Source organism: Lissotriton helveticus, chromosome 8 (assembly GCF_964261635.1).
Source record: "Lissotriton helveticus chromosome 8, aLisHel1.1, whole genome shotgun sequence".
NCBI lineage: Eukaryota > Metazoa > Chordata > Amphibia > Caudata > Salamandridae > Lissotriton > Lissotriton helveticus.
In genome coordinates this window covers 1,193,837,519-1,193,860,766 of record NC_136069.1, presented here as the reverse complement: position 1 = coordinate 1,193,860,766, position 23,248 = coordinate 1,193,837,519, and positions in this window count along the sequence as shown.

The following is a 23,248-nucleotide window of genomic DNA, read 5'->3' as shown; positions in this document are numbered from 1 at the left end:
GAGAAGGAGGGTGTCGCCTCTGGAACTGTCGCATTGCACCACATCGACCAAGAGCACCTCGCTTCCCAGAGAAGCGTGCCGCTGTCGGAGCTGCTGCCGTCACATCTTGGATGTCGCCGCTGTAGTCCATGCATCAGACCGCGAACCTCTCGCATCCCCGAGAAGCGTGCCGCATCTGGAAGATCTTCACGTCTTTATTTCTTTGTATCTGAACTTTGCCGCATTTCCCCTCGCTGCGACATTGCTTGTCGTGGAAGCGCAACGCAATTTAAGGTACATTGACGCAGAGTGTCGCATCTAAGAACTGAATTGAACTAAGCTTAATCTACCATCTTAAAGTAATCATAGTGTGTATTTTTGCCGTTTATGGTCTTGTGGTAACTCTATATAAAGTCTACTTATTTTTTATATAAAAACTGTGTGGTGTCCATTTGTAGTGTTGTCACTGGGTTACTGTATGTGGTCACAACTGCTTAACTTACGCCTCTGAAATAAGCCTTGACTGCTCGGGCCACGCAACCTAGAGGGTGAGCAGAGGTTATTTTAGGTGTGTAATCCCCTTTCCCTGACTAGAGGAGAGGGTCCCTGTTTGTCACAAGTACCTACCTGTGCTGACCAGAGACCCTCAAATCTAACATTGGAGGCAGCGGAAGGGATTTCGAATTTGCATTTGTGACTCATGTACAGTGACTGGTGAACACTACTTAGTGAGTGCAGACCATAACTATACTGCATACTTTTTGGTAGATTCCTTTTTGATTTTTTGATTGCCTATATTTGAGAAATGCCTATTTCAGTAGAGAGAGCAGAATCTGTAGCCTCCCTTAATTGCGAATGGGAAGAAGAGAGGCTGGAATGCTACACAGTAAAGCAGATGAAGTACTTTTGCAAGAAATTCAATGTTTCCACTTCCGGATTTAAAGTGAAGGAAGAATTCTACAAGGCGCTGAAGGCCTGGGTAGAAGCAAGGAAAACGCCTGTGATTGAGGAGGATGATGGTGCAATTGTGCAACAAGAAGAGCCATTGGGCTCAAGAGGAAGGAAGGCACTTTCCCCTGCAGGTAGCATTGGCTCTAACAAAAGTCTGTCTCCAGAGGACTTGGAGGACAGAGAAAGATCGTGAAGGCATGAAATGGAGATGACCAGGTTCAAGGTGGATAGGCAATTGCAATTAGAAAATAGAAAGTTAAATCTGGAGGAAAAGAAAATGCAGTTTGAGCATGAAAAAGTTGTGAGGGAGTTGGAGTCAAAAGCTAAAAGTTTGGAAATGACTCCCTCTGGTGGCAGCGTACCGTCAGTACATACAGAAAGTAGAGTGTATATTCCCAAGGATGTGGTGAAAGAGTTTTACAAAAATGATGATATTGGTTAGTGGTTCAGAGCCTATGAGGTAGCCATGTCTTCCCACCGGGTCCCTGAGAGAGATTGGGGAGCGGGGTTGTGGGGAAGGTTCCTTAGTGAGGGGCGGGATACATTGTTAGACTTGCCTTCTGATGTCCACAATTCATACAGCCACATGAAAGATGCATTGATGTCTAGATATGGTTTGACACCTGAGCTCTATAGGCAGAGGTTCAGGAAATGCAAAAAGTTAGAAAACAGTACTTGGGTTCAATATGTGACTTTCTTTTGCAGAGCATTGGATGGTTGGGTAAAGGGCAGGAAGGTTAATGATTTTCAAGGTCTCTTTAATTTGATTGCATGGGAACACTTGTCTGATAATTGTTTTCCAGAGCTGTGCCAGCATCTAATAGATAGCAAGCTGACTAACCCTAAGAAGCTTGCTGAGGAGGCGGACCACTGGGTCAGTACCAGGGTCCACAAGGGTCACATGGAAGACTCAGCCAAAGATGGGCAGGGTCCCAAGCAGAAGAGTGGGGGTGACAAGGGCAAACAGAAGGAGTTCCGCAAAGGGCCCCAAAGTAGTCCCCAAGGGAACCCCGTGAAAGGTTACCATCCTCCCCCTGAGAGAAAGCAAGGGGCCCGACAGGTAGTCCTGTTCCCCAGGGGCCCCTGAAATGTTACAAGTGTGGTGATCTGGGTCATAAGGCGAATGATACCAGGTGCCGCCTGTTTGGTAAACAAGCACCCACTGGTGCTCCACCCCGGCAGATGGCTAGTGTAGCCTTGGTGGAGGAGATTAATGTCCAGGGTGGGGGGGGGGGGTCCCGCACAGATGACCCTAGTCTCTTTAGGAGACAGTGAGATGGTCTCAGAGGCTCAGCTGCCCAGGAACACTATGAAATATGGGCAGCGAGTGACCGTCAATGGCCAAAAGGTGGAGGCTCTTAGAGATACAGGAGCCAGTGTGACAGCTGTCAGGTGTCACCTGGTGTCTCAAGAGCAGATTTTCCCTCATGCATTGTGTTGAGTTGTTAACGCCGACAAGACAGAGAGTCATTGTCCATTGGCTCAGGTTCCCTTTGAGTGGGGGGGTCTCTGGTACTCTTCAGGTAGCCGTGAGGCCCGCCATGCCTGTTGACTGTTTGTTAGGAAATGACTTGGAGAACTCCCCTTGGGAAAAGGTTGGGAAAACAACTCACTTGAAGGTGGATGGATTGCCTGACTGGGCGTGCGTGACCACCCGGTCAATGTCAGCGAGTAGGGGTTCTCAAGAGGACCTGGAGCCTGAGAGCGAGGCCCAGGAACCTGCCAAAGAGAGAAGTGGCGAGGGGCGTGGGAAACCGGCCCATGAAGTTCGCACGGCCCAGGAGAAGGTAGACCCTGAGGGGGATGCCCTGGAGCCTACCGGAGAACAGATAGCTGAACTGGGAGACCTGCCTGAGCAGATCCATTGGCAGAAAGAAGGAGGTCCCTCCAGGGAAGACTTCTGCAAGGAGTAGAGAGAGTGCCCTTCACTAGTGGGCTTGCGGCAACAGGCTGTAAGCCAGGCAGCAGGTGATCAGTCAGGATCACATTGAATCTACTGGGAGAATGGTCTCCTGCATAGTGAGCCTAAGGTTGCTGAACCTGGTTCAGCCCGTGTGCTGGTGGTACCCCAGAAGTTCAGAGCCTTCCTACTGGGGCTGGCTCATGATGTGCCATTAGCAGGACATTTGGGGCAGGACAAGACCTTTGAGAGGCTTGTCACCCACATTCATTGGCCCCAAATACGCAAGAGTTCTGATACTCATTGCAGGACTTGTCAGACTTGCCAAGTAAGTGGAAAGAGTGGGAGGAAGCACAAGGCTCCTCTCCAGCCATTCCCTGTGGTCAGTACCCCCTTTGAGTGGGTGGGGATTGACATTGTGGGGCCACTGGACCCCAAGACAGCCATGGGCAACAGGTTCATCCTGGTCTTGGTGGACCATGCAACCGGGTACCCGGAAGCCTTACCTCTGAGGACAGTGACCGCCCCCGTGGTGGGACGAGCACTGATGGGAATCTTCTTCCGAGTAGGATTCCCTTGCGAGGTAGTGTCTGACCGGGGGACCAACTTCATTTCCAAGTATATGAAGTCCCTGTGGCAGGAGTGTGGTGTAACTTACCACCCCCAAGGAAACAGGTTAGTTAAAAGGTTCAACTGAACCCTGAAAGGCTTGATAATGGGTCTTGAGGAACCCATGAGGCGCAAGTGGGACGTCCTCTTACAGTGCCTACTGTTTGCATACCGGGAGGTGCCACAGAAATCTCTAGGGTTCAGTCCCTTTGAGCTTCTCTATGGACACCCGGTCAGAGGACCTCTGAGTCTGGTTAAAGAAGGCTGGGAGCAATCTCCCAGGAAACCTCCCCAGGATGTATATAGCTACATGCTGTCATGTGTACAATGTCATAACCATATTATTAAGGCTGGGAGAAATTATTTTATCGAACACCTGAACAAGGCAATTATAAAAGTATATTTCCTTTTTAATAATAATCTTTATAGAATTAAAAAACATATAATGACCATACAAATATAGACAGGTTTTAAACAGATTAAACAATAATAATAACAAAAAATGATTTATATAAAAACCATAAACATATCAATAACAGTTGACAATCAAAATTTATCATAAAATTCATACATGTTAAGACAGTCAATAAAAAGAAAAGGAGGAAGAAAAAGTAAAACGTGGCAAATTATACTTTCTCAACGCGCGTTTCGGCGTTTAGACCAACGCCTTCATCAGGAGCCACATAAACATTTCCAGTATTTTACTTTGATATCAGCAAAATGGTTATCAGATGTCGGCTTCCAAGCGGACATCAAGATTCGCAAGTATTCTATATTAAGTGTTATATCCAAACAATACTCGTAAAGGATCCTAGAGCCACGTGATGTGTAGCCAACTTCGAATAAAGATTAACTTGCAGGTGGAGAGTACAATTGCGTTGTGCATTTTTTTAAATAGCTCGGTGAAAAAGAAAACTTTTCTTAACCAGACTGAAAGCGAATTTTATTCGAAGTTGGCTACACATCACGTGGCTCTAGGATCCTTTACGAGTATTGTTTGGATATAACACTTAATATAGAATACTTGCGAATCTTGATGTCCGCTTGTTTAATCTGTTTAAAACCTGTCTATATTTGTATGGTCATTATATGTTTTTTAATTCTATAAAGATTATTATTAAAAAGGAAATATACTTTTATAATTGCCTTGTTCTGGTGTTCGATAAAATAATTTCTCCCAGCCTTAATAATATGGTTATGACATTGTACACATGATTAATTTCCCTGTTCCTGAAATTATCAAATTTTCAACAGGGGGTCCTTGTTGCTTACACTGTATAGCTACATGCTGACCTTCAGGAACCAGACCAGGTGCTTCTGTGAACTCGTGAATGTGGAGGCCAGCCAGGAAGAGATGAAGCACTGGTATCACCAGAATGCCACTCTGGAAGAGCTTCAGCCTGGACAGAAGGTGTGGGTCATAGCCCCAGTGGAGCCCTGTGCGCTCCAAGATAAGTGGACCGGACCTTTTGAGGTTGTGGAGCGCAAAAGTCCAGTTACCTACTTGGTGGACTTGCGGTCTCCTAGGAACCCCTTGAGGGTTCTACATGTCAACCGCCTTAAGCCCCACTTAGAGAGGTCTGAGGTGGGCATGCTCTTGGCAACAGATGCTGGGATGGAGGAGGAGACTGAGCCTCTTGCTGACCTCCTGTCAGCCTCAGAGCAAGATGGGTCAGTGGATGGTGTTAACCTCTCTTCCACCCTGACCCCTGAGCAACAGAATGACTACCGCCAGTTGTTGGGACAGTTTTCTGATCTGTTTTCCCTGGTTCCTGGTGTCACAGAGTGGTGCGTCCATGATGTGGACACCGGGTGCAGCTTACCTGTGAAGCACAAGTCTTACAGGGTAACTGACAGGGTAAGGGCTTGCATTAAAGAGGAGGTCTCAAAGATGCTTGCACTTGGGATGATTGAGTCATCTAGCAGTCCTTGGGCCAGCCCAGTGGTCTTGGTCCCGAAGGCTGCAGCGCAGGGTGCCACACCCGAACTCCAGTTCTTTGTGGACTACCGAGGGCTCAATTCAGTCACGAAAACTGACGCGCACCCCATCCCCAGAGCTGATGAGCTCATTGATCGGCTAGGGGCTGCACGGTACCTCAGCACGTTTGATTTGACGTTGGCAGATGGCTTTGACTGATGGGGCAAAGGAGAGGTCAGCATTCTCCTCCCCAGATGGGCATTTCCAGTTCCGGATCATGCCTTTTGGAATGAAGAATGCCCCTGCCACCTTTCAGAGGTTGGTCAGCCAGGTGTTGGTTGGACTGGAGGAATTCAGTGCCGCCTACCTGGATGACATTGCAGTGTTCAGTGTCAGTAGGGAGGAACATCTGCGCCACCTCTGGAAAGTGTTGTTGGCACTGCAGAGAGCAGGCCTCATGATGAAGGCGAGTAAGTGCCAGATCGGGCAGGGTTCTGTGGTGTACTTGGGACATCAAGTTGGGAGCGGCCAGGTGGCGCCTCTACAACCCAAGATTGAAACCATCCTGGCTTGGGAGCCACCCAAAACCCAGACAGAGGTGAGAGCCTTCTTTGGTCTCACAGGGTACTACAGGAGGTTTGTCAAGGGATATGGCAACATTGTTGCACCCTTGACAGAGCTGACTTCCAGGAAGCAGCCCAAGAAAGTGATTTGGACTGACACCTGTCAGAAAGCCTTTGAGGCCCTGAAAGCTGCCATGTGCACGGCGCCCATGCTCCTGACACCCAACTTCTCAAGAGAGTTAATTGTCCAGACAGACACTTCAGAGCATGGTGTGGGGGCTGTTTTGTCACAGATGAATGAGGAGGGTCTAGATCAACCTGTAGCCTTTATCAGTTAAAGGTTACTTCCACGGGAACAGAGGTGGAGTGCTATTGAGCGTGAGGCATTTGCTGTGGTCTGGGCACTGAAGAAGCAGAGACCATACCTGTTTGGGACTCACTTCCGGGTTCAGACAGACCACAGGCCCCTCAGATGGTTGATGCAAATTAGGGGGAGAACCCAAAGCTGTTGAGGAGGTCCATCTCCCTACAGGGTATGGACTTTACGGTGGAACACCGCCCTGGTACAGAACACACCAACGCTGATGGTCCGTTCAGATTTTTCCTCCTTAGTGAAGAGAACTCCCAGTAGTTAGGGTAGTTCTCCCCACTTTTCAGCTGGAGGGGACACATGTTAGACCTGGCACCATTGGCATGGGTCTCCCTTCCATTTTTGCTGTTGCCTCATGCGTTTTTGCTGGTGTTAGATGCTTTGGGCACTGGGCCACTGTTATTCAGTGCCACAGTGCAAGTGCTCCCTATTGCAAATTGATGTATGGATTAGTGATTCCATGTTTGGCTATTTTGGTTTAGTTGTCAGACCCTAGTCTAGTGCACTGAGTGTTCCAGGGCGTGTAATCCAAATGCTGCTGGTGGGCCTGCAGCACTGGTTGTGCCACCCACCGAAGCAGCCTTGTAAAATGTGTCGAAGGTCTGTCATTGCAGAGCCTGCGTGCAGTCTGGTACTGTCATGCTGACTGGGCAAGTGCACCCACTTAGCTGTCCCTAAACCTGCCCTTTTGTTCATATAAGTCACCCCTATTGTAGGCCCAAGGGCAGGGTGCATTGTACGTATAAGGTAGGACAAGCCCTGATGTGTGTGGCATGTCCTAATAGTGAATTACAGCCTGAAAAGGCAGCATTTTGTGAGTGTGATAACTGCTCAACCCAAGATACTATGCACTTTATGTTCTTTTGCAAACACTATGCTGATATTAGGAAAAAGTTTATTATCCCACTTTTAAGAGGCTTGGGGTTCCTACAGGTTAAACCTGCTTTAATGTATTTGCAATTGTTGGATAACATATGGAATATTTTTAATATCTCCAGTTATCTTGTAGCAGCCGTAAGATCAAAAAAATTAAGAGGCACGAGTAGAATTGAACTATGAATCTTACTGTAGTTTTTTGTACTTGTACATATATGAGATTTGTAAATAATTACTATAATTAATCGAATAAAGTGATATTGACTTGACTTGACTTGAATTACAGCCATTTTCGTTTTTCACTATTGCAAGGCTACCTGTTTCCATAGGCCAGAATGGGCTGTTAGAATTGTACATTGTATAATCCTAACAGGCTCAGAGAACATGGTGGAAATTCGAGTTAAGTATGCCTGAACTCAGAATAATAAAATACATCTTTTAGTAAAGTTTATTTTAATATTCTGTGTTTGCAAATACCACTTTTAGAAAGTAGGTATTTGCTTATCTAAACATTCAAACCTGCCTCTGCTAGGATGCGTATTCATATGTCTGGTTTCTGTGAGTGACAGGGCTGGGGAATTCCAGGAGACAGGCTGAGTCACCCAGTGGTGAATAGAGAGATCTGCATCTTGATGAGAGGGAGGAGTGCACCTGAACCCTGAATAGGGCTGTGCCTGCCTTCCACAATGCTGGCCGCACCCCCTGGGGAGCAGCTGATGTCTCTGCCCTGCACACTGAAATAAGAAGAAGGAGTCCTGTCAACAGAGTGCTCCAGTACTGTACTTGCCTTCCACAATGCTGGCTCCACCTCCTGTGGGGCGTCTGATGTGCATGCCCTGCACTGTGAAAGGAAAGGAGATGTCTAGTAAACAGAGTGCTTCAGAACTGGTTTGGACTGGGCAAAGGCCCCTCTCCCCTCAGAGAACAAAGGATTTCTGGGTATAAATATTGGGACCCTGATCCCATGAAATTAGATCACTTTTGGACTACAAGAAGAAACCTTTACTGAGGAGCGGAACCTGAAGAAACTGAGGAGAGACTATTCCCAAGCTGAAGTGCTGCTTGGTGGATTGGCCTGCAGTGGTTGCCTTACTGCCAAAGGAAGGAGAAAGGAACTTTGTGTACTTTGCTTTCAGCTTGTGAAGGATCTCCAAGGGCTTGGAAAAGAGCTTGCCTCCTGCTGAAGTCTCAGGGACAACAGACTTCACCCCCCAGCTCCCCAGAGTTCTTTTGGAAGTGCCTGCTGCTGTTTTGGGCCTTCTGAGGAACTGCGTGTCGCAAGGAGCTGGAAGCGCGACTCAACCAGAAGCGTGTCGCCGTCGCTGTGCCTGCCGTCGCAACTCCGGAGAAAGGAGGGTGTAGCCGCTGTGGTTGTCGCACTGCACTGTATCACGAGAAGAATCTCGCAACGAGGTCAGAGCATGTCACCGTCGCAACTCCGGAGAAGGAGGGTGTCGCCGCTGGAACTGTCGCATTGCACCACATCGACCAAGAGCACCTCGCTTCCCAGAGAAGCGTGCCGCTGTCGGAGCTGCTGCCGTCGCATCTTGGATGTCGCCGCTGTAGTCCATGCATCAGACCGCGAACCTCTCGCATCCCCGAGAAGCGTGCCGCATCTGGAAGATCTTCACGTCTTTATTTTTTTGTATCTGAACTTTGCCACATTTCCCCTCGCTGCGACATTGCTTGTCGTGGAAGCGCAACGCAACTTAAGGTACATTGACGCAGAGTGTCGCATCTAAGAACTGAATTGAACTAAGCTTAATCTACTATCTTAAAGTAATCATAGTGTGTATTTTTGCCATTTATGGTCTTGTGGTAACTCTATATAAAGTCTACTTATTTTTTATATAAAACCTGTGTGGTGTCCATTTGTAGTGTTGTCACTGGGTTACTGTATGTGGTCACAACCGCCACGCAACCTAGAGGGTGAGCAGGGGTTATTTTAGGTGTGTAATCCCCTTTCCCTGACTAGAGGAGAGGGTCCCTGTTTGTCACAAGTATCTACCTGTGCTGACCAGAGACCCTCAAATCTAACATTGGAGGCAGCGGAAGGGATTTCGAATTTGCATTTGTGACTCATGTACAGGAGCTGGAAGCACGACTCAACGAGAAGAAGCGTGTCGTCGTCGCTGTGCCTGCTGTCGCAACTTCGGAGAAAGGAGGGTATTGCTGCTGGAACTGTCGCACTGCACCGCATCGGAGAGAAGCGTGCTGCAACAAAGAGAAAGCATGTCGCTGTCGCTGCAGCTGCTGTCGCACCTCCGAAGAAGGAGGGTGTCGCTGCTGTGGTTGTCGCACTGCACCGCATTAGGAGAAGACTCTCGCAACGTCGCTGTGCCTGCCATGGCAACTCCGGAGAAGGAGGGTGTCGCCGCTGGAACTGTCGCATTGCACCGCATCGACCAAGAGCACCTCGCATCCTCGAGAAGCACCCCGCCATCGTAGCTGCTGCCGTCGCATCTTGAATGTAGCCGCTGTAGTTGTTGCATCAAGCGGAAGCTTCACGCATCGTGGGAGAAGAGCGGCGCCGCTGGAGCTGCTGCCATCACATCTTGGATGTCACCGCTGTAGTCCACGTATCAGACCGACAACTTCTCGCATCCCCGAGAAGCGTGCCGCATCTGGAAGATCTTCACGTCTTTATTTCTTTGTATCTGAGCTTTGCTGCATTTCCCCTTACTGCGACATTGCTTGTCGTGGAAGCGCAACGCAACTTAAGGTACATTGACGCAGAGTGTCGCATCTAAGAACTGAACTGAACTAAGCTTAATCTACCATCTTAAAGTAATCATAGTGTGTATTTTTGTCATTTATGGTCTTGTGGTAACTCTATATAAAGTCTACTTATTTTTTATATAAAACCTGTGTGGTGTCCATTTGTAGTTTGTAGTGTTGTCACTGGGTTACTGTATGTGGTCACAATTGCTTAACTTACAACGCCTCCGAAATAAGCCCTGCTCACGCCACGCAACCTAGAGGGTGAGCAGAGGTTATTTTAGGTGTGTAATCCCATATCCCTGACTAGAGGAGAGGGTCATTGTTTGTCACAAGTACCTACCTGTGCCAACCAGAAACCCCCAAATCTAACAGTGAATCATTATTAAGTTCATTTGACGGCTTTAATTAATTGCTTTGTGCCAAATATTAAATACGACCGTTTTGTATGAATTAGGCACATGAGATGTCGATAATTAACTTTTTTGTTAACCACTGTATAGCACCATGTTTGGGACTTTCTTGAGAGTAACTCTACCATGTCTATGGTGACGTTTTTTAATGTTTACCAAATGCTGCATCACACGCTTCCGGGTAACTTGACAAAGGCCTCTACAGCTGTAACGCGTTGTTTTTGAGCAATAAACTCCTCACGGATTCGGATGGTGTGCCACCTCATTCCTTTGCAGTTTGAATCCTTTGATGATATTTGTGACCTTCGCTTCCACGGCAGGCACCAGCTCCTTGAAAGGCAGGCGAGCGGCATGTGGCGAAAACTGTTTTGGTTATATATATATTCACTGAAAAAACCATTTGTTTTAGGGGTGTTATAGTTAGCTAGACAGTTCACTCATACAAAACCATTGAAATACCCCCGTTTTAGTTAGTTGTACTAAGTATAGCTCGCGTGCCTGCAATCCACTGCTGATGATGTCACATATTACATCATTCATGACATGGTCAGTGACATCACTGATGACATCACTGATGCCATCTCAAATGACATCATCAGCAGTGGATTGCAGGTGCGTGAGTTATACTTAGTACTACTAACTATAACAGGGGAATTTCAATGGTTTTGTATGAGTGAAATGTTTAGCTAACTATAACACCCCTAAAACCTATGGTTTTTCCAGTAAATTTCTGAGGTTTTTTAAAGGGTAAATCCTAAATATAACATATCTGAAACCTATGGTTTTTTCAGTGCATTTCAAAGGTTTTGTAAATGACAATTTTTAAATGTATTTATTGTTATTTATTTTTTATACTGATCTTCTACATTTTTTAAACAGTTTATTTTTAGATATTTTATTTTTTAAATTACATTATAATGACATTACACATTACATTACAAAATATACTTTCTCAGAATGAATTACTTTAGTTTAAATACTTCACAAATAGGCAATAGACTTTTAAGTACAGTAGTTACAGTTGTTGCAATGGGCAACTCAATTTCAAACACAATGCAACATTGAGGTCAATTTGAATTTCTAGTTAAATGTAAGTAATTACTTTTTGGATTACTTTTCTAACCACAGGACTGGATCCTAAATTCAGTCCTGAGACAACACCTGTAAACAGTTGAGTAAAAGCGTTTTGGTTACAGTAGTGATTTTTAACAAATGTTATTGTATTTTAAAAGATGACTCTTAGAAACTTTTTCACATAGAATCACCAATGTTATCCTATGGGAGGAAATTCACCTATCAGGTAAGTACTGTTAGCATTACTTTTTCCTACTCAGTGGTGGATCCTGGTTCCAGCACGGGTGCTTCTCCTGTAAACAGTTGAAAGAATGCGTTTAAGTCATACAGGCAATTTCTAAGTAATATTGTTAGTTTTTGAAAATAGACACTTAGAAACTTTTCTGGTGAAAACCACACAATGGATTCCTATGGAAGGAAATACAAGTTCATAGTAAGTATGGTTAGAATTACTTTTCAGGATCAGTACTGGACTCAAAGAAGCAGCACTGAGGTCACTCCTGATAACAGGTGAGTAAATCAGAATTCGTAGTTCTGCTGATTTTATAGGAATTTTTTAAAGTTCAAAAACTCCAGGTAAGTACTGGTAACGTTACTTTTTCTTACTCAGTGGTGGATCCTGGTTCCAGCATGGGTGCATCTCCTGTAAACAGTTGAAAGAATGCGTTAAAGTCATACAGGCAATTTTTAAGGAATATTTTCAGTTTTTGAAAATAGACACTTAGAAACTTTTCTGGTAAAAACCACACAATGGATTCCTATGGAAGGAAATTCAAGTAACTGGTAAGTACTGTTAGAATTTTTTTTTTAGAAGCAGTGTAGTAAAACTTTATTGTTTCATTAATTAAAATCATCACAATAGAAAGCATTAAAAAAAAACACCAACAACAAAACACTTGTCAATTCTGTAAAAAAAAGTATTAATTCCCCTTTAAAAAACGTTCCTGTGAGTGCCTATTTTTCCATCCGTTTGTATCATCACAGTAAAATAAAAAGTGGCATTCATCTAAAATTGTTTAAGAATAAAAGAATTAGTTCGCATGGTTGAACAACTTATTGGTCATATTAAAAAGGACACTTGGGAGCCATTGTTGTCCCATATGAGTTAACATCTGCTAAAAAAGAACACAGGGCGAAAACCAGGGTTATGAAGATACATAATAGGTACTGCTGGAAGCGAAAATCTGCTAATACAGTAAGAACACTACATATGGTGACTTAATGGTCCTGAAACACGCGGAGTCCATAAATTGTCTATATAAAGAATGCGGCCTTGGTCAGCTGCTATTCCATGGTGCAAAGGGGTAGAACATCCCATTTATTGTTGACCATTGTTTACTTGTTGGCATCTCCGGTTGTAAATCTTCTTACTGCTCTTGTCATGAACTTGGTAAACCGAATGTTGAGCATTGGGTTGTCCGGATTCATTGATGCGAGTATGGCTTGTCTGCATGTATGTATGCCGAGTTTGTTCCATTCCCTTTTTAACATGATCTTCCGGTCGTCGAAAAGTGCTGGACAGAGACATGCCACATGCTCGATTGATTCCTTGTCACTCCCACACCCCCTGCACGCTACTTTGGTGTTTACACGTTGCCAGCTTGGCAGGTGGTACAGGAGTGGCGATTCGCCCATTCTAAGGGCCATGAATCTTTTTTTCCATAACACGGAGTAGGTACATGACAGGTATGGGGCCATGATCCCTGGCTTGAACCATGATACGATTGTCCAAGCATGCTTATATTCAGCAAGTTGAGCTCTGTCCGAGTGAAAGGAACAGAGGCGAACATTTCTTTTCATGTAAATTTTGAGTGCCTGCTGCGATGGATTCAAATTCCAGATTTCCTCGGAATCCAGAAGTTTTAACGAATCTTGTAGATGGCGCCGGTATGTTCTACCAAGCTGACCGACTGAGATTTCTTGCCACAGGAGTGCCTCCAGGCTTCCTTTTCTTGAACTAAGCAACTTGTTACACAGCCTGATGAATGCTTCAGCCCCTACCGCATGGTGATCTTGAAGGCCGAACTCAAGACGTATTTGAGCAGGGGATGAGGATTTCGGTAGGTTCAACGCTTGTTTGAATGTTCTAGTTGTTATTTTATTCACAAGACTGTTGTCCTTCCCTTGCATAATCTCCTGGCCGTAGGTGAGGACGCTGGTGATTTTTGCCTTCATGACGGTTATGAGCGGGATCAGGGATGGCCCGGAAAGTTGTCTGGCAAGAGTCTTAAATGCAACCTGGATTGAGAGAGCTTTGGCTTCTACCTCATCTCTGTGTTTAGAGAAGGAGCCCCTTCTGTCCATGTGGACCCCCAGGTACTTGTAGGAGGTTGCTTTATCTACGCTCTTACCATTGTATAACCAACCGCCACCTCTGTAATTCCTTGACCCAAAGGTAATTGCCCTTGTCTTTTTTAGATTCAGTTCTAGTTTGTTTCTGATGGTATAAAGGGACAATTGATCGAGGAGTCTCAGCAAGCCAACCCTGGTGTGGCTCAGCAGTACCAGATCGTCTGCGTACAATAGATTGATAACTCTTACCCCGGCGAGTTTTGGTGGATGAGAGTTAACTTCGTCGAGTGACTCTGACAGGTCAGAAATAAAGAGGTTAAAAAGAAGGGGCGCTAACACGCAGCCTTGTTCCACTCCGCATGATGTTGATACTTTCCTTGAGGTGTGTGATCCATCCCCAAGTTTTATGCAGATCCAGGTATCGGTGTGGTGCGCAATTATGGCTCGTAGAAGCGTTGGTGGGATCCCCCATTTCTGTAGTTTGAGCCATAGTAGGCTTCGAGGCACACGATCAAAAGCGGCCTTGGAGTCCAGGAAGCAGCCATGCATGAAAATTTCAGAGGCAGCCGTTTTGTCCATCAGGATCGATATTGCGAGCAAGTTGGTTATAGTGCCTGATTTTTGCACAAATCCTGTCTGGTTAAAACGTATTCAGTGTTTTTTTGTTGCCCAGGATGCCAGGTCATGAAGGAGCAGTTTGGCGTAGTATTTCGATTCTACATCCAATACGGTGATCATCCTGTAGTTTTTCGGATCTGAACTCTTACCTCACTTGAAGATTGGATGTATGATGGCGCCGCACCATGATTCAGGTAGTTCAGAGTTAAACCAGCAGTGGGAAAAGAGGAGTGCCAGTTGATGGACCCAGAATTCTGTATCTTGCTTAAACAATGCCTGTGGTAGACCATTCCGCCCTGGGGCTCCGTCAGCGCGACCCTCGGTTATAGTTCGGGCTATTTTATCCATGGTGATTCCCAAGTTTGTAAATGCATTGTCCAGTGGTTCTAAAGTCTGAAACGAGGATTTAGTATTGATTGCCAGTGGTGTCCTTGGGTTACATTCAACTTTTTTATTTGATTGGACTGCTTCCGTAATGCCCAGCGTTCGGTAGCGACTAGGTTGTTGGGCCATTGCCGGTGGGTTGACGGGTGAGCCAGCTTTTTTCTCTTGTTCCTCAAAGTGCGCTGTTAAATAGAGTACCCATTCTGCTTCAGAGATGTTGGCGCTGCTTAGTCATCCTTGCTTGTGTATTTTGGAATCGAGGATTGACCAGAAGGCTTTTGGGTTATGACGTTTGTTCACGTGCATCAGTTTTGAACAGAACTGGCCAGAGCGTTTGTTTTTTTTGTGAAATATTGCTTGTCGAAGTGCTTCTGGGCGACCTTGTACTTATTGAATTTATGAACTTCCCCAGGATACCTACGGACTTGTCTTAACGTGCTGCTATGTTTTGATTTTAATTCCTTGATTTCATCTGTTATTATTGCTGGATTGCATTTTTTAGTGTTTTCCGAGGTGCGGGGAAACTTTTTAAGCAGTTCCTCGGAAGAAGTAGGCCCATGCCATAACTGGTGATAATTCGTTAGTGCTCCTTTGGTTTTGCACGTCTCTACATTTAGTAAATATTGTCGGTATTATTGGATCTGACCATTTCAACCTTTTGAGGTTTTCTGTGTAGTCTCCTCCTGAAGTTTGGCTGGTTACGGCATGATATGCTAGATTAGATGACATTGTGATCACTTGGGGACGATGATCACTGTCACCTCGAGCGACGATGGTGTACTTCTCGATCAGGGGGAGGATTCCCTTGTAACAAACTGTGGAGGCTAGAAAGGAATGAATGCGGACGTTTGACCTTGTCCAGTTCGGTGGATTATCCTTAGGGAAGCGACCGTTCAAGACTGTGTAGCCTACGGCACCGAATTGGAGAACCATGTATTCACCAATTTTGCTATATTTGGTGCCAGAGGGTTTTATTTGTTCAAGGATGTCAGGTCACAGGGCCACAAGATCTTCTGGGAGTTCTTGAAAAAGATTTGTATTGTAGTCGCCGGATATTAGACAGGCTGGGCTGTTGTAATTACTTTCCCGATTGCACAAGGTCTGAATTGGGTGATTGAACTTCGGTTTTTTATCCTTGGTGCTTGGTGAGATGTAAACGTTGATCAGGAACAGTTTATCAGTGTATTTGGTATTATCTATCTTTATCCCAGAGATCCATTCTTCCTTAAATGTCATTTTTACGATATTGATGTTAAGCTTGACTGAAGTGTAGATGGTAAGACCGCCACTGGGTCGACCGGATTTATGAAACTTCTGGGCTGCGACTCTGTCTTCCAGGTATCCTTCTATTGGGAGACTGACCATGGACCATGTTTCCTGCAGTAGTATGATCTCATGGGTTTTTAAGAACTTTATCACGTCGATGGATTGGAGTTTTGGGATGAGACCACTGATATTCCATGAGCATACTGAGAGACCGGACTGAATACTGGTTCAATTTTGGTTACCCCTGTTCAGGGCCCCTGGCAGCCATGCCCAGTCAGGCACCGTCATTTTAACCACCTCTGTTCGGGCGCATATTGCCTTTCCTGGGGATCGGCTTTTTGCAGATCTTAGTATTGAGATCGTTGATGAGCCTGGTTGGTCTAATAAGGCCGGTGGTTTTGCAAGGACTGATGGGTACCGCGGTTCGGGTTGTTGGGCTATTTTGATTCCCCATGTGTTGAATAGGTCAGACATTATTAAAACTTGCTCCATGACTGCTGCAGATGAAAAAGGGATTACCGTTGATTCGGAGAGTTGGTTACCTTCGGTAGGTGTGAATTCGATTGAGATTATGTCATTGGATTCAATGTGGCGAAGTTCGGGAATATTTTTAAAAAGTTTCAAGATGTTCCCTCTATTCAAGATATCATGAGGTCCTTTGGTGTAGTAATCAGGAATAACTAGCAATTTCGCTTTTGGAATTATAGTTGTAAAGACCTGACCTGGGGTCCTATGATCCTTTTTGTCCGTTACCAGTGGTAAATCAACTCTCCTTTGGGTATGGAGTAACTGTAGCTTCTGACCCACTTGTTCTACTTGTGGTTGTGGGTCCTCGATTCTCGAGGGATGTTTACCTGTTTGTATTGTGTCCCAATTCTTGAATAGTGTTATTTGGAAGTTCTCCTTGCGTCTTTACCTATGCTCATCCTCGTGCTGGTCTATCATTGCCCTATTTTTGTTTTCCCTTGATATATTGGCCGTGTTTGTTGTAGCTGTCATGTCTTCTAATTTAATTGTAGCCGTATAGGGCAGTGTTTCTGGTTTGATAGTTCTTTTGAGGTTATCTAAAGTCGGGTGGTGTAGAGACTTTGCTGGGACCTCGCCCCTAGCCGCCGGTAAATCCTTGTGGGTTTTGCTGAGGATGGGTGACAATAACGTCTTACTGATTGCCTCTATACTTGCTTACGGAGGGGAATTTTGTGATGATAAAAAAGTGCTGTCTGAGCTCACGGGGTTGGTTGAACTGCGACGTGTAATGTCCTTTTCAACATGGCGGGGAACCTCTATGCTGTGTCTATTATGTTTTTTCCTTAGTCTCTTCCTTTCCCTTTTGCTTAGATGTTGGTTTTGAGGGGGTTTAGTCTTTGGTCTCGATCTTGGGACCACGTCTCCAGTGTCGTTGTCTAGCTTTATCTCAGACATAGACGCTGTTTCTGTTTTTAGCGTGATGTTGTTTTTATTGTTTGATTTGATGGTGTGAAAAATGCTGAACTCTTTAGGAGTCAATTGCTTATCTGGAGATGTTACTGAAGCTGAGGCGTGGGTTGGTTGAGTATCGGATTTTACTGGTAAGACCTTGATACCATTACTTGTTTTATTCTGGCTTGTGCTCTGATCGATAATTTTCTGACTGATTACATTATTTGTGGGCAAACGTGTCCGATGTGGTGTCTCGTGGGAACCTGATGGTAGTTTCCTTATTTCTGTCAATACCATGGTGAGGAACTGGGGAAGCGTAGACAGGCTATCTATGATTGGAGAGCAGCAGCATATCGCTTGGGTCAAGTTGACTTTGGATTGTGCTTTTGTAATTAGGGCATTCAGGCCTTCCAATTTGTTGTCGATCCCTGCTGTGTAAACAGCTAGTGTATTTAGAAGGTCGACTTGTAAATCGAGTTTATCTGAGTGGTAATTTAATGCGGATACTGTAGATTGTAAGGTTTGCAAAAGCTGAGGCCAGACGGTAATGGAGTCAAACACTGTAGACTCGTGACCTTCAGTCTCAATTTTTGTATTGTTTGTTTCTGTTTTGAAAAAGGATAGGTCTAACAGGGAGCGATCATTAGGTTCTCCTTTCTTGGCTACAGGTGATTCTTGGTGAACCAAGACTGGTGGCGTCGTTGGTGTTAACGGTTTGATAGTACCCGGAGTAGTCCTGGTCCACTGTGCTGCTTGTGGAGTGAATTGTACTTTGTTTCTTGAAGATATTGAATTATCTACGTAAGGATTGGTTTCCTGCTGCAGAGGCGATCCGGTGTTAAATGAGGTATCTTCGCTTGAAATTGATATCGGCGATAAGCATCGATCCTTATTTAATTGATGGGCTTGTTGTAAAGTGGGGGACATGTCACCAGGCTGAGTGGCTGATGTTAGCCCCTTTTGTTCTGACATCCAGGGTTCGTCTCTTGGGTGGTGACTATCTGCGGATGTGATGGTAACCGGAGTATAAGACTGTTCATGGATCAAGGCCTGTACTTCAATCTGGACTGGGGTAGTATCAAGGAGTTTTTTAGAGCACTGGGCTGGTAGGGGCGATGATTCTTTATGGTTTGTTAGGGTTTGGACTTTAGATCCCGTTTTCTTAAAAAAGTCTCTGAGGGTCCTCTTTCTTGCGTCATTAGTAATTTCTTCCTGCGTGCTCAGATGTTTGATAGGGGGCGCTGGAGAGATTGAAGTTTCCGTCTTAGTAGTGTGGCCAGAGGGGCCAGGTTTGTGGCCATAATGCTGTGAAGAAGGTGGAGATAGCACCTGGGGGTGTGATTGCACCGTCTCCTGCTCCCTGGGTGATTCTATGAGGTCTTTATTCGTCTTCTTGCGCGTTTTTGTTGTTTCTTTTTTAAGCCTACCAGACCGCATTGTAATGTAGTGCTCTACTTGTTTTGTTGTTCTTATTTGTTGTTTATTGTTTTTTGGTTTTTTTTGGTGGTGTGGTGGTGTGGGTGGAGGGGGGGTCGGGTGGGAGAGCAGGCACTATCCTGTGCAATGGGCCCTGCTCAATCCCTCTTCAATCCCTCTTCAAGACCACTTCTATACTTCCAACTCCACTTTCAACTCCACTTTGCAAGTTGTCTTCAGCCTGCAGTTATCCCACAGCGCGCCCCCCACCTCGCCTCACCTCCAGCCGCAATCACTCTCCCTGCAGCGTCGGCGTTCCAGTAATGGTAGCGGAGGTGGCAGGGGTGGCTACAGGGCCCGTCTGCAGCAGTCCTGGTGTGTCTCGTTGCGGCGGCGGCTCTGCTCACAAACGCCGATCGCGGCAGCCTCCACCAGTGCCCCGCCCTGCACCGCACTTTTGTGCGCTTCTCCCTCGCGGCTTGCAGCTCGAGGCTCGTTTCCCAGCTGCCTTCCGCCGCGCAGGCCTTCCTCTTGCTTGCGGCGGTGATGCGGCGGTGATGCCGGTTTGCGGTTGCGGCTGGGTAGTGGCGGGTGGCGGGTGGCGGGAGAGATGTTCTCGCTTGCTCCCTGCTCCCCCGCTCGAGCTACACCTCTGCTCCTCGACTCTCGTGTTAAAATTACTTTTCATTATCAGTACTGGGCTCAAAGATGCAGCACTGACGTCTCTCCTGATAACAGGTGAGTAAATCGGAAGTCGTAGTTCAGCTGATTATAGAGGAATATTTGTACGTTTCAAAAATCAACACAAACTTTTCTGCTGAAAACCACACAATGGATTCCTATGGAAGGAAATACAAGTTACTGGTAAGTATGCTTAGAATTACTTTTCAGGGTCAGTGCTTAGCTAAAAGATGCAGCACTGGGTTCTCTCATGATCACAGGTGAGTAAATCGGAATTTGTAGTTCGGCTGATTTTACAGGAATATTTGTACAATGGTGAAGGAAGGGGGCGGGCCTGAGGTGACATGTGTGAAAACACGCCCTGTGGTGCGTTTTAAGTTTCAGGATTAAATGCCCTTAAATCCTGAGGTCCCCTTGGGGGCCAACTAGCCCTCAAGGTACCTCTATTATGTGCCAGGGGGCTGCGTTGAAGAGAGGTGTTCAGAGGCCTTGTCCCTTTGCAACGCAGCTCCGTGGTGCTTACTAGAGGTACCTGGTGGGATGAGAGCTGCGATGGTAGTGGTGAATGTGGTATGCGGTCCGGGATGTCTGTAGGTGAGGGTGCCGCATAGGGTCGTTCTGCGGTTGATCTGGATCTGGAAATGGAGGTGTTCCATGGGGGACAAGGAGTTGTTCGTGCTGGATGTGGTGAGTCGGAGGGAATTTTTGTGTACAATGGCGAGTTCGCCTCCAGGGTGGTTAGGGTGGTCCTTCCTCTGTATATTGCAACAGTCGGAACAGCAGTTGCGATGTCAGGTGCAGAGATGGGGTTGGTCCCAGTCTTTGTGAGGAAGGCGATGTCGGGTGAGAGGGTGTTGCGGTAGTCCCAGATTTCTACTGCATGTCTGTGCAGGGAGCTTTTATTGAGGAGGATGCATCTTAGGGGTTTGGGTGGGCAGGCGTCCGGTGGGTTGGTGGTGGCAGTGGGGGTCCGGAGGTGGGTGAAGGTGTGGTGGCAGTGTTGGCAGGAGAACTGGCCTTGGGTGGTGTTTGGTGTTGACAACTAGCAGTTGTTATTTCTTCCGGGGTTGAGTGCGTGGAGGTTTGTTGAGTTGTAGCGCTGGTGGGTCGGAAAACCAGGGTTCCTGGCGCTGGTCGCGGGCAGGTAAAGGATGGGTGCAGACAGGCTTGCCTCTGGTGTGCCAGCAGTGTGGCCGTGCAGCGTCCAACATTATCTAGGGCTAGGGGGAAGGTGGGACACAGAAGTGGGAGGGGCCGTAGGAGCAGCAGCCTCGGGAGGAGAATGAAGCAGGAAAAAGTGGAAAACAAAATGAGGAAAAAGAGGGGGAAAAACAAGGCAAGAAGCGAAGAAAAAGGTAGATCATAAGGATAATAAAAAAAGGCAAAAACAAGAGGCAAATAAAGACAAGTAAAAGAGGATACCAAAAAAAGGATGCACAAGGAGAGGAGTGAAAAAGCAGAGCAGGGAGGGCGGCTTAGGCAAGTGGGTCTCGAGTTTCAAACCGCGATCAGCTGCACTGGGAAGCAGGTCAATAGAAGGCTGAGATGTGACGGAGCTGCGTGCTGGGAGAGCAGAAACCCAGGGGGTCTTGCTCTATCTCAGCGCAAAACAGGGGCCATTAAGTATAGGGGTAGGCTTAGGGTGGGACAGCTGGGAGGTGGGAGCGGGAGGAGCCACAGGGGCAGCAGTGGCGGGAGGAGAACAGAGCAGGAAAAATGGGGAAGAAGGAAATGGGAAGGGCAGAAAAGAAGAGAAAAGGAGAAACATGAAATGATCAAAAAGAGGGGGAAAAACAAGGAGAGAAGCGAAGAAAAAGGCAAATCAAAAGGATAAAAAAAGGCAAATAGAAAGGTAAATACAAAAGGCAAAAAAAGGCAAGTAAAAGAGGATACTCAAAAAAGGATGAACAAGGAGAGGAGAAGCAGAGGCCGGCTTAGGCAAGAGAGTTTTGTGGATCTCGAACCGCATCAGCTGCACTGGGAGGCAGGGCACTAACAGGCTGAGCTGTGGCAGAGCTGCATGCTGGGAGCGCAGAAACCCAGGAGGTCTTTAAATGGAGCCTTCCTCTCACTTGAGAATGCAAGGGAATCCTATCAACTGCCACATGGTCAGTTTCGGCAACATGCGAAAATCGTACACACTGCCTACGAATTGTGGGTGAATTTTCTGGATGAGCTGGAGGAATCGTAAACATTACAAATATTGTTTGACTCTGGCTCCTCTAGGGACCGATTTTTAAGCATGGGCGTAAAATCCGCTCCGCTCGCGGATTTTTCGGATTTTCGGCAAATTCGCAACCCGCGAACGCTCGCGAATTTGTCGAAAATCCGTGAATCCGCTCGCGGCGGATTTTTTGCTTGGTTGCGGCGCGCGGCGTGGTGCACGGCGTTCACTTTCCGTCATTTAGCGTTTGCCGAGTTGTTTTTCTTTGCGAGTGACGCGCCATTTTAGATCTTGCTGCGTGTTCCCGCGGGAGTTTGGCGCCCGCGAATACGTAATCGCGGCTTGCCACCTTGCACAGCACACCTCGCGAGAGTTCGCAATTGCGAACACGTAGTTGCGGCGGAAAGGAACAATCTCGCACTTGCGAAATAGAGATTTTGCAATTTCGCACAAGAAAATCACCAGCAAACAGGATAAACCTTCAGAAAATTATGATTTTTATCAAAATCACTCCTCAGGTTGACATTTGCATGGCCTTTTTTTTTGCAAGGAGTCCATTTTGGGGGGGGGGGGAGGAAGGAAGTGCCCCACAGTCTCCAACTTCCTGTTCCTGTCCAGCAGGCTCCTCCCAGTGCTTTGTCCATCTCCTGGTCACTTTCATTTGGATCTGGAGCTGGAAGGATTACTTTTTGTGGGTGCTGCTGGATATTTGGATTTGAGGCCTTTTTGACTGTCTTTGGATCACTTTTGGATTAGAAATCAACTTTCACAAGTAAGTTTGTTTGGGGCATTACAGTTGCTGCAAGTAAAATTTTGGAACTTTTTCAGAACATTAAATAAATTATATTGTGGGTAGCCACAGTATCCAGTAGGACCAGGGTTGGTTAGGGGTGCATGATACAACTGTTTTGTTGAATTTAAACACCATTTAGGCCATGGATGGGCTGGGATTGTGCTGATTTTTGTCCTTTTTTTGGGCCTGCTGGTGGGGCCCTTTGCCCAGGGGTGGTGAGTGTTGCATGGGCCTAGTCTTTCTGTGGGGTGTCTTCTTGAATTTAAACATAATTGAGGCCATGGATGGGCTGGGATTGTGCTTATTGTATTGTTTTTTGTCGGTTTTGGGGGGCTGCTGGTGTGGCCTTTTGCCCAGGGGTGGTGGTGCATGGACTGAGTGTGCCTGTGGTGTGGTCTCACTCTCTTTAATGTAAACATCATGGATGGCATTGGATTGTGGTGATTTCTGGCTGTTTTTCTGTTTTTTGGGGGTGTACTGTTGATGTGGACTGGCCATGTGGGTGGTGGTGGTGGCCATCTTGAGTGCTGGCTGGTACAGGCAACATGTGCTTGGGGTGTAAGGGGCCATTTTGAGGAGAGGCAGTGTCTGAGGCCTGCACTTATTTTGCCTACTTTTCATCCATTATGCCCAGGGGTAGTGAGTGTTGCATGGGCCTAGTGTTTCTGAGGGGTGTCTTCTTGAATTTAAACACCATTGAGGCCATGGATGGCGTGGGATTGTGCTGATTTTATTGTTTTTTGTCGTTTTTTGGGCCTGCTGGTGGGGCCCTTTGCCCAGGGGTGGTGAGTGTTGCATGGGCCTAGTCTTTCTGTGGGGTGTCTTCTTGAATTTAAACATAATT